Source organism: Rhinolophus ferrumequinum, assembly GCF_004115265.2.
Source record: "Rhinolophus ferrumequinum isolate MPI-CBG mRhiFer1 chromosome 15 unlocalized genomic scaffold, mRhiFer1_v1.p scaffold_54_arrow_ctg1_1, whole genome shotgun sequence".
Taxonomy (NCBI): domain Eukaryota; kingdom Metazoa; phylum Chordata; class Mammalia; order Chiroptera; family Rhinolophidae; genus Rhinolophus; species Rhinolophus ferrumequinum.
Window position 1 is genome coordinate 12,855,758 of NW_022680357.1, and position 13,809 is coordinate 12,869,566.

General features: G+C 43.1%; 1 long non-coding RNA gene and 1 other non-coding gene across 2 annotated transcripts in view; one reads left to right on the forward strand and one right to left on the reverse strand.

The window, feature by feature from the left end:
• Window positions 1-9,660, reverse strand: part of LOC117019848 (uncharacterized) — a 57,420-nt gene extending 47,760 nt beyond the window's left edge. The window contains exon 1 of the long non-coding RNA XR_004422577.1: window positions 9,566-9,660. This is a non-coding gene — a long non-coding RNA (uncharacterized LOC117019848). The remainder of the gene's footprint in view (window positions 1-9,565) is intronic.
• Window positions 9,661-11,435: 1,775 nt separating this feature from the next.
• On the forward strand, window positions 11,436-11,507 carry TRNAT-CGU (transfer RNA threonine (anticodon CGU)). The gene has a single exon. It is a non-coding gene; the product is annotated as a tRNA-Thr (tRNA).
• The last annotated feature ends 2,302 nt before the right edge of the window (window positions 11,508-13,809 follow it).

Here is a 13,809-nt window from a genome sequence, read left to right on the forward strand (position 1 = left end):
AAGAAGCAGAAAACACCCAATGAGAACAGCACAGAGAAAAACGAATTCCCACCCCCCCAATAAAAAAAGAGAGTTTAAGGGACCTCTGGGACGTCAAGGTTATCACAAGGGTACCAGAAGAAGAAGAGAGAGAGCAAGGGATTAAAAACCTATTTAAAGAAATGATGACAGAAAATTTCCATAACCTGGTGAAGGAAATAGACAGACCTGCATAGAAAGTGCAGAGTCCAAAAAAAGATGAACCCAAAGAGGACAACACCAAGACACATCATAATTAAAATGCCAAAGATTAAAGACAGAGGATCTTAAAAGCAGCAAGAGAAAAGCAGTTAGCTACCTACAAGGGAGTTCCCATAAGACTGTCAGCTGATTTTTCAACAGAAACTTTGCAGGCTGGAAGGGATTAACATAAAATATTCAAAGTGATGAAAAGCAAGGACCTACAACCAAGATTACTCTACCCAGCAAAGCTATCATTTAGAATCAAAGGCCAGATATATAAATGTTTAATCACTATGTTGTACACCTGAAACTAATATTGTATGTAAACTGCAATTGAAAAATAAAAAATTTTAAAAAATTAAAATAATGCTGTGTATTTTTCTATATATAAAGATTTAAAGTAAAAAAAAATAGGTAGTAAGGACTCATGTCAATATCAAGATGCATGATAACTTCTGGGGAAAAAAGGAATTAGATTGTGGAGAGTGTAATGTAGGCTTCGATTAACATTGAATATTTTATTTCTTTAATTTCATCTATATTTTATTCCTTTAATAATTCTATAGCCATCTAAAAAAATATTTATTCACTGGCAGTTGATTTCTTTATTCTCCCCCATTCTTTTCTATGAGTTGGAAATATTTCATGTACAAAAAGATTAGTTTAAAAGTAAAAAGTATTACAAGGGAACACCATTAATAACTGCATGCCAATAAATTAGTTAACTAAGAAAAACCAGGCAAATTCCTAGAATGACACAAACTACCAAAAAACTACTCAACAAGAAACAGAAAATTTGACTAGACTTATAACACGAAACTGAATAATTTAAATAACTACCAACAAAGAACAGTGGTGTCACTGGTGAATTCTACCAAACCTTCAAAGAGGATCTAATACCAATCCTGCTCAAACTCTTCCAAAAAATTGAAGAAGAGAGAATACTCCCTAACTCATTTTATGAGGCCAACATTACCCTGATACCAAAACCTGGTAAGGACAACACAAAAAAGGAAAACTACAGACAAATATCTCTGATGAATACAGATGTAAAAATCCTAAACAAAATTCTAGCAAATTGAATGCAATAATACATTAAAAAGATGATTCATTACAACCAAGTGGGGTTCATCCCCGGGGCACAAGGATGGTTCAACATCCGCAGATCCATTGATGTGATACATCACATAAACAAAATAAAGGACAAAAATCATATGATTATATCAATTGATGCAGAAGAAGCATTTGACAAGATACAACATCCATTTATAATTAAAACACTTAATAAAATAGGTATAGAAGGAAAATAACTTAACATAATAAAGGCCATATAGGACAAACCCTCGGTTAATATCATAATTAACGGTGAAAAACTGAAGCCCTTTGCTCTACGTTCAGGAACACGACAATGAAGTGAAACAGTCATTATTCACAGAGGACATGACTGCATTTGTAGAAATCCAAATAATGTACCAAAAAACTACTAAGATGCGAGTTTAACAAGGTGACAGAATATAAGGTCAGTATAAAAACCTTAAGTGTACTTCTAACTACTAGTAATGAACAATCAGGAATTAAAAATTTTAAATTGTATCATTTATAACAGCATCAAAAATATGAAATACACAGGGATAAGTCTGACAATAGGTATGAAAGACATATACACGGAAAACTACAAAACACTGCTTAGAGAAATTAAAGAAGACCTAAATAAATCAAGAAATATATTAAGTCCATGGATTGGAAGACTCGATATTGTCAATATGTCAGTTCTCTCCAAATTGACCTACAGATTTAATGCATTCCCAAGAAGCTTTTTGTAGAAATTTTTACCGGATTCTAAAATTCACATGGAAATGCAAGGGAACTAGAATAGTCCAAAAGAACAAAGTTGAAATACTAATACCACCTGATTTCAAGACATTATAAAGCTACATTAATTAAGACAGCGTGGAACTAGGGTAAAAATAGACAAATAGATCAATGGAACAAAATAGAGCCCAGAAACAGATCCACACATACATGGACAACTTGTTTTCAACAAAGGTGCAAAGGGAATTCAGAGTGAAGAAAGGATGGTCTTTTCAACAAAAGATATTGGAACAATTTTACATGTATATGCAAAAAAAGTGCACTTCAATTCATTATTTACGTCATATACAAAATCAACTCTAAATGGATCATAGACTAAATGTAAAAATCTACAATTACAAAACTACCAGAGGGAAAAAAAAACCTTTGTGGCTTTCAATTAGGCAAAGATATCTTAGACATAACAAAAAAAGAATTATACACAAAGGAATAAACAGATAAATTGGATTTTATCAAAATCTAAAACTTCTCTTAATTAACTAAAAGCAACACTGTTAAGAGAATGAAAAGAGCCACAGAACAGGAGAAAATATTTGGAAATCATATCTGATAAAGGATTTGTATCCAGAAAACATGGAGAAATTTCAAAATTTAATAATAACAAACAACCCAATTAAAAAAAAATGCATTAGGGATTTGAACAGACACTTCTCCAAAGAAGATAGAGGAATAGTAAATAAACATATGAAAAAATGCTCAACATCATCCGTCATTAGAAAAATGCAAATTAAAACTACAATGAAATACCACTGCACACTTGCTAGAATGACTAAATTAAAAACATTGACGACACCAAGTGTTAGCGAGGATGTGAAGGAACTGGAACTCCCCTGTAACACTCGTGGGAATGTAAAATGGCACCACCACTTTGGGAAACAGTTTTGTCAATTTCTTGTAAAGGTAAATGTATGATCCAGGCATTTTATTCTAACGTATTTACCCAAGAGAAATGAAAGCCTTTTAGTGTTCTTTCAAAGGTCTATACATGAATGTTCATAGTAGCTATATTTGCAATTGCCTAAAACAGGAAACCCAAATGTCCACACCACTCAGTGATAATAAGCAACAAATTCTTGGTACACAATAACGTACAATATGGATGAATCTTGAAATAATTTTGCTGAGTGAAGAAGCCCCCACCCCCCAAAAAAGCATACTGTTTGATTTCATTTCTATAAAACTCTAGGATATGCAAACTAACACACAGTGACGAAAAGCAGACCGGTGGTTATTAGGGGGATGGGAGAGAAGGATTACAACAGGGCATGAAAATAACAACCAAATACATCAAACAACCCAATTCAAAAGAAAGAAGGCACCCGGAATCTAAAGGACAGAATAAATGAGCAAACTAATCAGCAAGAGTCTCAGTGATAGAGAAAAAAACTGAGGGGTGCTGGATGGCAGGGGGTGGGGATGAGGGAGAAGGAGAGGGGATTAGAGGCACAATCCGTAACCACAAGATGCCACGGGGATACGGAAGACAGCGTGGGGAACATAATCAATAATGTTGTAAAGATTTTGTAGGGTGTCCGATGGGCACTTGTCCCATTAGGGAGACCACTTCACGGGCAGTGTAGATGCCTGACCACTGCAGTGTACACCTGACGCTGAATAATACTGAATGTCAACTATATATATAGTCACAGGACGTGGAGTACAGCATACGAATAGAGTCAATGGAACTGTAACAGCCATACACGATGTCAGAGGGGTAGTAGATTGGGGGAGGACAGTGACCACTTTGTGAGTGGTATAAATGTCTAACTAGTACATTGTTTTGCACACCTGAAACTAATAAAAAAAAGAGAGAAAAGAAAAAAAAAAGAACGAAGACACCCGGGATTTCTACGGGTGCTTTTATCTGAATAAGACTAGGAAGCAGCTTTTGTTTGTGATAAGCTTTGGTCTGGGTGTAGTGTTTATACTTTCTCCAAATATTTTCCCTTGGGTACTTTTTAAAGATAGCATAGGATTAAAAAGCACTCACTAATATACCATGGCAACTGGCAAACACACAGAGGTAAACGTGAAGCAACCCATTCACCCTTCCAGGCATCTAGCTGACATCCAAGCAGCAGCTACACAGAGAGAAAGCATTACAAGAAAACAGTGACAGCTTTCTAAGAATTGGGAAATGAGAAAGGTTAACAAAAAATGTTTCCGATAAAATCTTATTCGTGTTTCCATAAAATAAATTCTAAAATGTGCATAACGGAATGAGAAGGAAGGAAAAAGTCACGTTTCGTGCTCGACAGTTTTTCACCTGAGCTTTACACATACATTTACTGCTTTACAACTAAAGTAAAGCCACAAGGGAAAACCGTGAAAGGCCTGTTCTTCTCTGTAAGTCAATTTATCATCACATGAGCTCTCGTTTCCTTCCACCCATTTATCTTTTCACGTTGCCAAGAACAGCCCTGGGAATAATCACCTCCCATGCCAAACACTAGGACATGATAACTGGCTTCTGATGATGGGAAATGACATTTTTAAACAGTCACTTTCAACTTCGCACCATATATTTCATCTTTAACCATGTATATACTGCTTTAACTCCCATATTTTAAAAGGGGGAGAGGGAATATATGTGGAAGATGGCCCAAGAGCCAGCATTAAATTCATCAAAAACTTTGTACTGGTTTAAAAACACATTGCAACCAAGTAGGTCATGTGTCACTTATGTTAACAGTGATCTTAAAATACAAGGCCTAGCAAAAGGTCTGTCTGTCTATCAAAAGGACTGCCTGGTTAATATGAGTAAAGGTTTGAGTTTTTGAAATATCATAATACTAAGAAATCTAAAGAAAATAATTCTTGGTTGTATTGAGAAACACACACCGTGTGTCATTTGTGTGTGAGATGTTGGTACTACTTTATAGAAAGTGGTACCATATGTGAAGGAACCAATTTGGACATTCACATATTGCTTCTTACAAGCTCATACTACTGCAAAACACCCAAGGAATTTGTCCAGTTTGATTCTGACACACTCACTCCCATGACACGTCTCCACCAGTTGGGTAGACCCCAGCCATGCTGTCACACAGTGTGTGGCTGATTATTTTTGCCTCCCCTCAACCAACTCCACACACAGTTAAAAAGGAGAGATGTGAGCAAAAGCACATATTGCTCCTGTAGCCCAGTGGCCCTGAGGGCTGGCTCACTCACAGGCAAGCAGTCCTTTGCAGAACTGTTTGCTCAGGACTGCTAAAATACAAAAGAAAAGTTATCTTAGGAGAGCAACGACCCCTCCACACCTGTACAGAGGGAGGCATGTGCAAAGATGCAAGAGCAGCTGTGTTTGTAATGAAGAAAAATCAGAAACAACCTAGGTGGCCAGCAATGGGGATTTATTAAAAACTCTGTGGCAATCACTCAGTAGACTAAAATGCAGGAGTTAAAAGGAATGAACTAGAGTCATAGGGAAGGATACGGCTGGACCTCCGAAGCTTTATAGCGTAAAAAAAGAGGTATGTCAAATAACATATACACTATGATAGCACTTGTGGGGAGAAAAATCCCACCCCAAACACTACATTTCCTGTGCAGAAACATGGATCAACACAAAGGCAAAGAAAAAGGTATGGAGAGATCTAAAATAAACTCATAATAGTGGTCTCTTGGAAAAGGAGGAGGGGGAGGGAGGGAAAGAGGGAAGGGAGAGCTGGGAGATTAGGGTCCTCTGCTAAATGCAGAAGAACAATAAGTAGTAATTTCATTCTGTTACTGTCTACCACTTTCTATATACACGAAGCTGTTGTCAACTCTGCATGTACCTCAGCTAATCTGGTTGACCTTTTTAGAGTTTCTCTGGAAAAAACAAAAGGGAAAAAGGAAAGAACAAAACTTTGTATTATTCATAGCTGCCCACTTGATCTTATTCTGTCTTGGGAATGAACCAACTGAAACATACTTTCCAAGGTTGGAGGTTCTAAGATTGACTGGACTGAGGTGATACCAGGGCATCTGAACCACTGTCATTTTTCTGCAGAAAAAATTTCCTTTTTGTCTTGACAACATTTTGTGTGTGGCTGGCATGATCTGTTCACAGCGATGACACAATAATCGCCTAGGCTGGACACCTTTACTTCTGAATCTTGTCACAGCAGTTCTCAGGCAACACATCTTGCTTCCCTCCTCACCTTGGGGTGTCTCATGGGGGGCCCACACAATTCCTACACATATCAGGGATCTGTGCTTGGATGGAGTGTCAAAAGGAGGTGAACACAGCTACCACAAACACTCCAACTACTCTTCCACTGAAAATCACGGGAACTCACATAATGAAATGCCAAAGAAAGGAATTTAGACTCCAAGACCCACAGGCCCCAACAACAAACGACTGAAATAGTCACGGACAGGAGGGCTCAATAGCGTTAAGACAACAAGTTCCCCCCAACTCATCTATAGAGTCAAGGCAATCCCCATCAAAATCCAGCAGGCATTTTGTAGAAAGTGATGAAACGAGTCTAAAACTCACATGGAAACGCCAAGGCCGAGAACAGGCACACCAGTTTTGTAAAAGAAGGACCAACTTGGAGGATTTACAATGCTTGATGTCAAAACTCCCCATAAAATACAATTATCGAGACTGTGGTGATTGGTATAAAGCTAGACATGCAGTTCAGGAGAACACGAGACGAACTGCAGGCACAGCCCACACAGACGCAGTCAGCCGAAAGTGAACAAAGGTACCGCGGCAATCCCACGGACAGGAGGTAACCACGTCAGCAAACGGTGCTGGACAGCCACCTGGGGGAAAACGAACGGCAAACCCAACCAGAAACCGCACACAAATATTGGATCCCAGACCTAAACATGAAGGCTAAAATGATCAAAATTCTAGGAGCAAACCTTCGCGACCTAGGTAGACAAAGATGTCTTAGGACACACAAAGCATGGCACACAGAAGAAAAGCACCAATAACCTGGACTTCATCAAAATTAAGCAACTTCACTACTCTGACTGACACTGTTAAGGCAAACCACAGAGGAGAAAATATTCACAATACACCTATCTGACGAAAGACTTGTATCTGGAATATACAACGAACCCCGAAGGTCAATAATAGGAAGACAAGCTATAAAAGTGGACAAAAATTGGAGCAGACACTTCACACAAGATGTGACAAACAGCGACCAAGCACATGGAAAGGTGCTTCCCACCATCAGTCGTGAGAAAAATGCAAATTAAAACACACACTCACTAGAAGAGCTAAAACTAAAAAGACAGGACGGGAAAGTGTGAAGTCGCCAGAAGTCCTATTTCTGACGGAAGGAACAATGGCATCACCTGGCTCTGGGGCCCCTTGCCCCCCCGTGTCCTACACATGCTCAGTTCCCAGCTTTATATACCCTGCCTGGCTGGCCCCTCCAAGCATTTGAGGTGCCCAGGCTGCTTGAAATCATTGAAGGGCTGTGTTTTCTGTCTCTGGTCCTGGGTTCAAAACCTGCCATCACTAACAATCCATTTGCTGGGATGCTATGATTATCAGCGAAGTGAGCTTTTCTGAGGTAAAGGCTTGACTTAGGTAATTATTAATAGTAAAAAGCCTGCTGTCACTATCTCAGGTGGCATAAATATCCAAGCCTGGAAGGTGCTTTTTTCCACCCTCTTTCTCATACAATTGAATTTCCCCAAGAATACTTTAGAGCAGGCGTTGTTCAAGTGAGGGCCTGACCCAGCCACGTCAGCGTGATCTGGGAGGTTAGAAGGCAGAACCTCAGGCCCAGCCCAGACCTGCCTGGTCAGTCTGCATCTTCATGAGCCGTGCAGCTGCCAGCCAGAGAAGCCCTGTGAGGCCACAGCTAAGGCGCCTTTGAGGTAACACAGGTGAAAGCCCCTCACAGCTAAAATGGATGCAATCCTTGCCCTGTGGAGGCAGCCCGCAGGGACTAGGGTGGCCAGGGCCGGGGCACTGGCTGCAGCAGGAGTCGACCCTGCAAAAGGTTGAGTGGCGCGGAGACATCTTCCTTATTTTTTCAAGCAACCTCAACTGTGGCTAAACAATTAAGATCTGAGAGATATAGAGAAAAAACTGAGGGGTGCTAGATGGGAGGGGGGTGGAGACGAGGGAGAAGGAGAGGGGATTAGAGGCACAATCCGTAACCACAAGATGGCCACGGGGATACGGAAGACAGTTTGGGGAACATAATCAATAATGTGTAAAGATTTTGTACGGTGTCCGATGGGCACTTGACTCATTATGGAGACCACTTCACGGGCAGTGTAGATGCCTGACCACTGCAGTGTACACCTGAAGCTGAATAATAAATGTCAACTATAATTTAATATATATACACAGTCACAGGACGTGGAGTACAGCATACGAATAGAGTCAATGGAACTGTAACGGCCATATACGATGTCAGAGGGGTAGTAGGTTGGGGAGGGAGGTTATCACTTTGTGAGGAGCATACATGTCTTATTAAATTGTTTTGTACACCTAAAACTAATAAAAAAAAAAACACAGGAGAGCCAATTACATACCTTACAAAGTGAGGTTTTGTATACCTCATGTATCATTTCATAAGGTATATAAATCTCTAATCACTGTGTTGTACACCTGAAACTAATATTGTATGTCAATTATAACTGAAAACATAAATATTAAAAAAATAGAAAACAAAAAGATACCGCATCTCAGGGGGGTTTCGGCGAGTCACGGACCACAGGAAGAGAACCAAGGAAGTAAAAATCACTTCAAACCTAAGACCTACAGGAGGCCAGTTTGAAAACCTGAAAAAAACTTGTGACCTCCTTTTCCCAGACACACACATTCGTTTCCCATACTCTTGGGGGATTCACAGATTTTCTGGTCTGGAGTTTAGGTTAGGAATTCCTGCTTTGGAGACAGGCACACAGAAACAGGTGCAGAGAGAAAAACAAAACAAAAAAACCCACCCAATCTGAGACTAGTATATTTTTTCTAAAATGGAAATAAGTGATGAAGTCTCAACACGAAAGAAATATAAATGCTTATAAATTGTTCAGACCTAGGCAACTTAATCATACAGATGAAACAAAAAGATCAAAAGTATTCTATCATGTCACCTGGCCTTGTCACCAGATTAGTTTTGACGCTTTCTCACTTAAAAAGTCACCTTTCCACACTCCTCAAAGTACCATCTGCTTTACTCAGTTCTGGTTTCTTGCCCTAACATTTGGGAAGCCTGGGTTCCAGTCAAAATTATTTGTGCCGTCAGGACCCACCTGCCCCAGGGACTCTGTAAGGGCACAGGAAATGTTTCCTTCTGTAAGGGTGAACAACGGACAGCTCCTTATCACTGAGAAGTTGAAAGTTTCTGCTTGATTGGGGAAGGGTTTATAAGAATTTCAATGCCAGGGCTGTCCTGGCACTGTGGTTGGTGGGCACCGGCCAAGGAGCTTCCCCAGAACCACATGGAAGGACCACGTTGAAAAGAATCCCGCACGTTAATTCCTTCTATAATACTTTTTAAGGACCTACCTTGTGCAGCATCACTCTAAAACACCGCGGCCAGGACAGGCAGACCCTCCATCCCGGTGTCCAAGACCTGTGGCTTCCCCGGGCTCCTTACACCTGTAAGATAAATAGGGTCAGACCACCCAGCACCTGAGGGCTCATAGAAGGTTGGATGGTCAGCCTCTCTCAGGCCTCCCACATCTGGCCCTGGATACTTTGGCCTCCCACCTGCCCACCAAGGTACAGATGCACCTGCATCATTCCATTCTCTCCTTCCCTCCCTCCTAAGACAAAGCTGAGAAAAGCACCTGTTAGACTCTGATTCCCATTCTACCTGCCAGTGAATTCTGGGCTGAGCTCCCATGTGATTTTCTCTCATTTTGCTAAGTTCTTTCCCATTTTATAAGCCACTGTCACTTTTGCACAATATTTCCAACAACTCAACACCAAAAAAGGAAGGGGACAATGGAACCAATTTTATCATCAACTAGTCGGAAGCAATGTTCGGTAATACATGTTTTAATTTTGAAAATGTTCTTCAATTTTTTTTTTTATTAGGGGGCTGCAGTGAGGTTTGCATGCAGACATCAAGCACTGTGGGTGCAAGGTCTCAGGGCTCCTGTCCCAGTCAGTGCCTGACGGTAAATGTCGGGGCCTTTTCCACTCACTTGCCCAAATCTTGACGTTTAAAGCAACTTGGTGAACACAACTCCCTGGCATTAAGTTTCCTATTTGCCTACACACCTGCCTGGTGGGCTGTGGACATTCTCAGTTTTTGTCTCTATATAACCTACAAGCATCACTGGTGCCAGGCAGCAAAGACACATGTAGAATGTTCTGTGCCGCAAAAAAGCTGCACATAACTCAAAGTCTAACTGATTAAATCAATTGTGATACAGCCACTGAATAGGAAACCAGGCAGCTAAAAAAGAGAATACAGTAATTTATGCATAATATTACAGTCTATTCTGCAGTTTAATTTACCACACAATATTGTAAGATTCTACCTCACATTAATAGAAGTTATTGATTATATTTATTAAATATGGATTATTGTAATATTGTATTATGTACCGCAAGCCATTGTATTACTTAACACATCACACATTAATTCATGAAGGATCAAAGTACAGAGAACTATAAAGTCATCCCATTTGCTAACAAACGACAGGGCACGTTTGAATCTATAAATAGGCAGGTGCGCACCAATTCTCCGGAGCCGTGGGACTCAGCATCAGCATCACCTGGAGGACTAATTAAAACCCCGATGGCTGAGCTCCACTCGCAGGTCTAATTGGGCAGGTCTGGGTGAGCGGGAGGGGCCGCATTTCTAACCAGCTCCCAGGTGAGGCTGCTGGTTGCGGGACCCGCACACACCCTGGGCTACACGGGCAACGTGGGAGCGGAGGAGCTTTGGGGTTTTCATTTCCGAAGACTTATGTATTCATTCAACAACCCTTGCAGAGTGCCTGCTCGGGCAGAGCACGCCACCATTCCTCCGCCTAAAGGGGAAACTGAGGCTCCGAGTCCGGTCGTCCGAGGTCGCGCAGAGATTCTGGCCGACCTGGGTTTCGAACACCAGGCTCTGAGACGTCGACAAGCGTCCCTCCCGCTCCCGAGTTCCAGACACGCCTCCTGGCAAGGCCACGGGGCTTCCAGGGACTCCGCGCCCCGGCAGGCGGGGGCCGAGGGACCCTCAGCCGGGCAGGCCGCTCGGAGCCCGAGAGAAGTAGCCGGCGTGCGGCCGCTGGAGCCCCGCCTTATCTCCCGGCCGCGGCGAGGGGCGGGGCCGCGCGAGCCGGGCCGACGCGCTCCCTTTCGTGCTCGTGCACGTCGGGCGAGCTCACGGGAGCGGCGCCAAGATAGAGGCTCGCGGAGCCGCCATTCTAACGCAGGCGCGGTGGCCAAGTGGTAAGGCGTCGGTCTCGTAAACCGAAGATCACGGGTTCGAACCCCGTCCGTGCCTGCCACTTAGGTCTTCCTCGCGGGGAAGGGAGACTTTTTAGGGGTGACACCACTTTTCCAAAGTGTTCCTCAGTATTCTGCACCCCCTTGGATTCCGCGTTCAGACCCGAGCCGAGCTCGAGCCGACCAACTGTTTTCACTCAGTTTAGGTTCAAAGTCGCCTTCCTCCCGCCCTTGCGGTCCGGGTGTCCCAGCCAGCGCACAAATTTACCACGCGGGACATTGCACCCTACGGAGATCCCCGGGCACCTGGTGGTCTGGGGAGAGGGGAGGGTGGAGGGCTCCGGGTGGGCGGGGCTCGCAAACTCCAGTGTCCCAGGGATCACCTGGAAACCACGAACCCCGCGAATGCCCATCACCTTCGGGCAAGACACTGCAGAGCCACTAAGTATTTTTTTGCTGAAGTCCAATTTTGTCCTCTAAAGATAGAACTCTGTTGCCTGACACCGGGCCCACACCCAGAGTCAGCTGGCGTCTGGCTTGCTATTTTTAAAAGGAAATCCATTGTAGCTACTGCGTTAGAGAGAGGAAATCCTGCCCAGATTTGGAGCAGCTCTGACATAAAAACAGAACTAACTCTCTCTCTCTTTCTCCCTTTCCCCTCTCTCCCTCTGGGCCTCCGTTTGCCCCTCTGTAAAATGGGTCTTTGGCCAGCGCTGGCGTTGGTAAAGCAGCTGCCAGAGTGACAGGCCTCAGTAAATGGAGCTACCGTCCAATGACACTTGTCTCCCTTTGCACCCTGAAAGGATGCAGGGGCCTCTGGAAAGCATTGAAAGAGACTATGCCATGATCTCAGTCTTCAGGAACTGGGGTGTTGCATTATCTGAAAACCTGTATCAGCCCAAGATTCCTAACTGAAGGAAGCACTCATGGTGTGCCTGGTGTATGCTTAGCGGAGCCGGATCTGGGGGTTCCTCAGTGAATCAGCCAGATCAGGGCGGGCTATCTCTGACAGAGAGGAGGGAGATGGATGTGATGGGGGCCCAGAGCCTGGCACCAGCGGCCAGGGGGTTAGAGTCCCAATTCTAACACTTGAGGTTCATCAGCACCTCTGGAGGGCTTGTTGAAACACCTCCAGAGCAGCTGCATTCAGTTAGTCTGAGCTGGGGCCTGACATCTGCATGTCTAACTACCTCCCAGGTGGTGCTGACCCGGCTACTGTTGAACCACACTGAGACCAGTCTTCCGGAGAGAGCCATATTCTAAAGCCGCATTCTAAACCCAGGAGCACATGTTTGCATGTATATACATACGTAAGACAACACATATAAAAACAGTGAATGGAGGTGAGGGGGCCGGATGGCTCAGTGGGTTAAAGCGCGAGCTCTGAACAACCCTGAGCTCTGAACAACAGGGTTGCCGATTCGATTCCCACATGGGCCAGTGAGCTGCACCCTCCACAGCTAGATTGAAGACAACGACTTGGAGCTGATGGGCCCTGGAGAAACACACTGTTCCCCAATAAAAATTTTTTTTTAATTAAATAAAAAACTGAACGAACGAACGCCAGTGCTTCTCATACTCAACACGTGTTAAAATGCAGGTTCTGACTCTGTTGTCTGGTGTGGCTGTTGCCCGCCCTCACTGAGTAACCAGGGGACAAAAGGATCCACACCAAAATAACAGTTGTTGTCTCTCCCAAGGGAAGTAGCGTGGGGGAACTATTGAAAGGACTGCACTTCTTACCCTGTAAACTTGCATATTGTTTGGATTTCCTGCAAGATGACTGTATCACATGTGTAATTTTTTTCCCCTAGAATCAACAAAGCCCACAAACACAAAGATAACCTATTAGAATCATCCAGAATTAAGACAAAGAAATGACTGAGTGATCTCTTCTCTCCACTGCGGAGTCCACTAATTTCTCTTATAAGATGTGCCACAAAAGAACACTTATGTTCCTCCCATTAAAAAATAAAAAGGACCACACTGCCCCCCACAGGTAGGCCAGAATCTGGGGAGCTTGTCCACACAGATTTTCCTGTCCTCCCCAAAGAGTGAAGCAGCACTCCCCTGTGACATCATCTTAGGAAAGAGCCTATTGTCATCCACCCCCACCACTGCCCCCACCCCACCCAGTGCACCTCACATCCTGCCCAGGTGAAGAATGGACTTTAGAAAAAGATAGTTTACATAACGTACTGTAGATACCATTAATGCCTCCCCCCCACCCAATTGCACAAGATATCTAAGGATAAATATTCGTGTGTGGAGAATTACTTGCTGTTCTGTTTTGTTTTTAAGCCTGGAAGATTACACATGAATCCCTAAACTGTCACCTGTGGTTGAAATCTGGGGGTGCC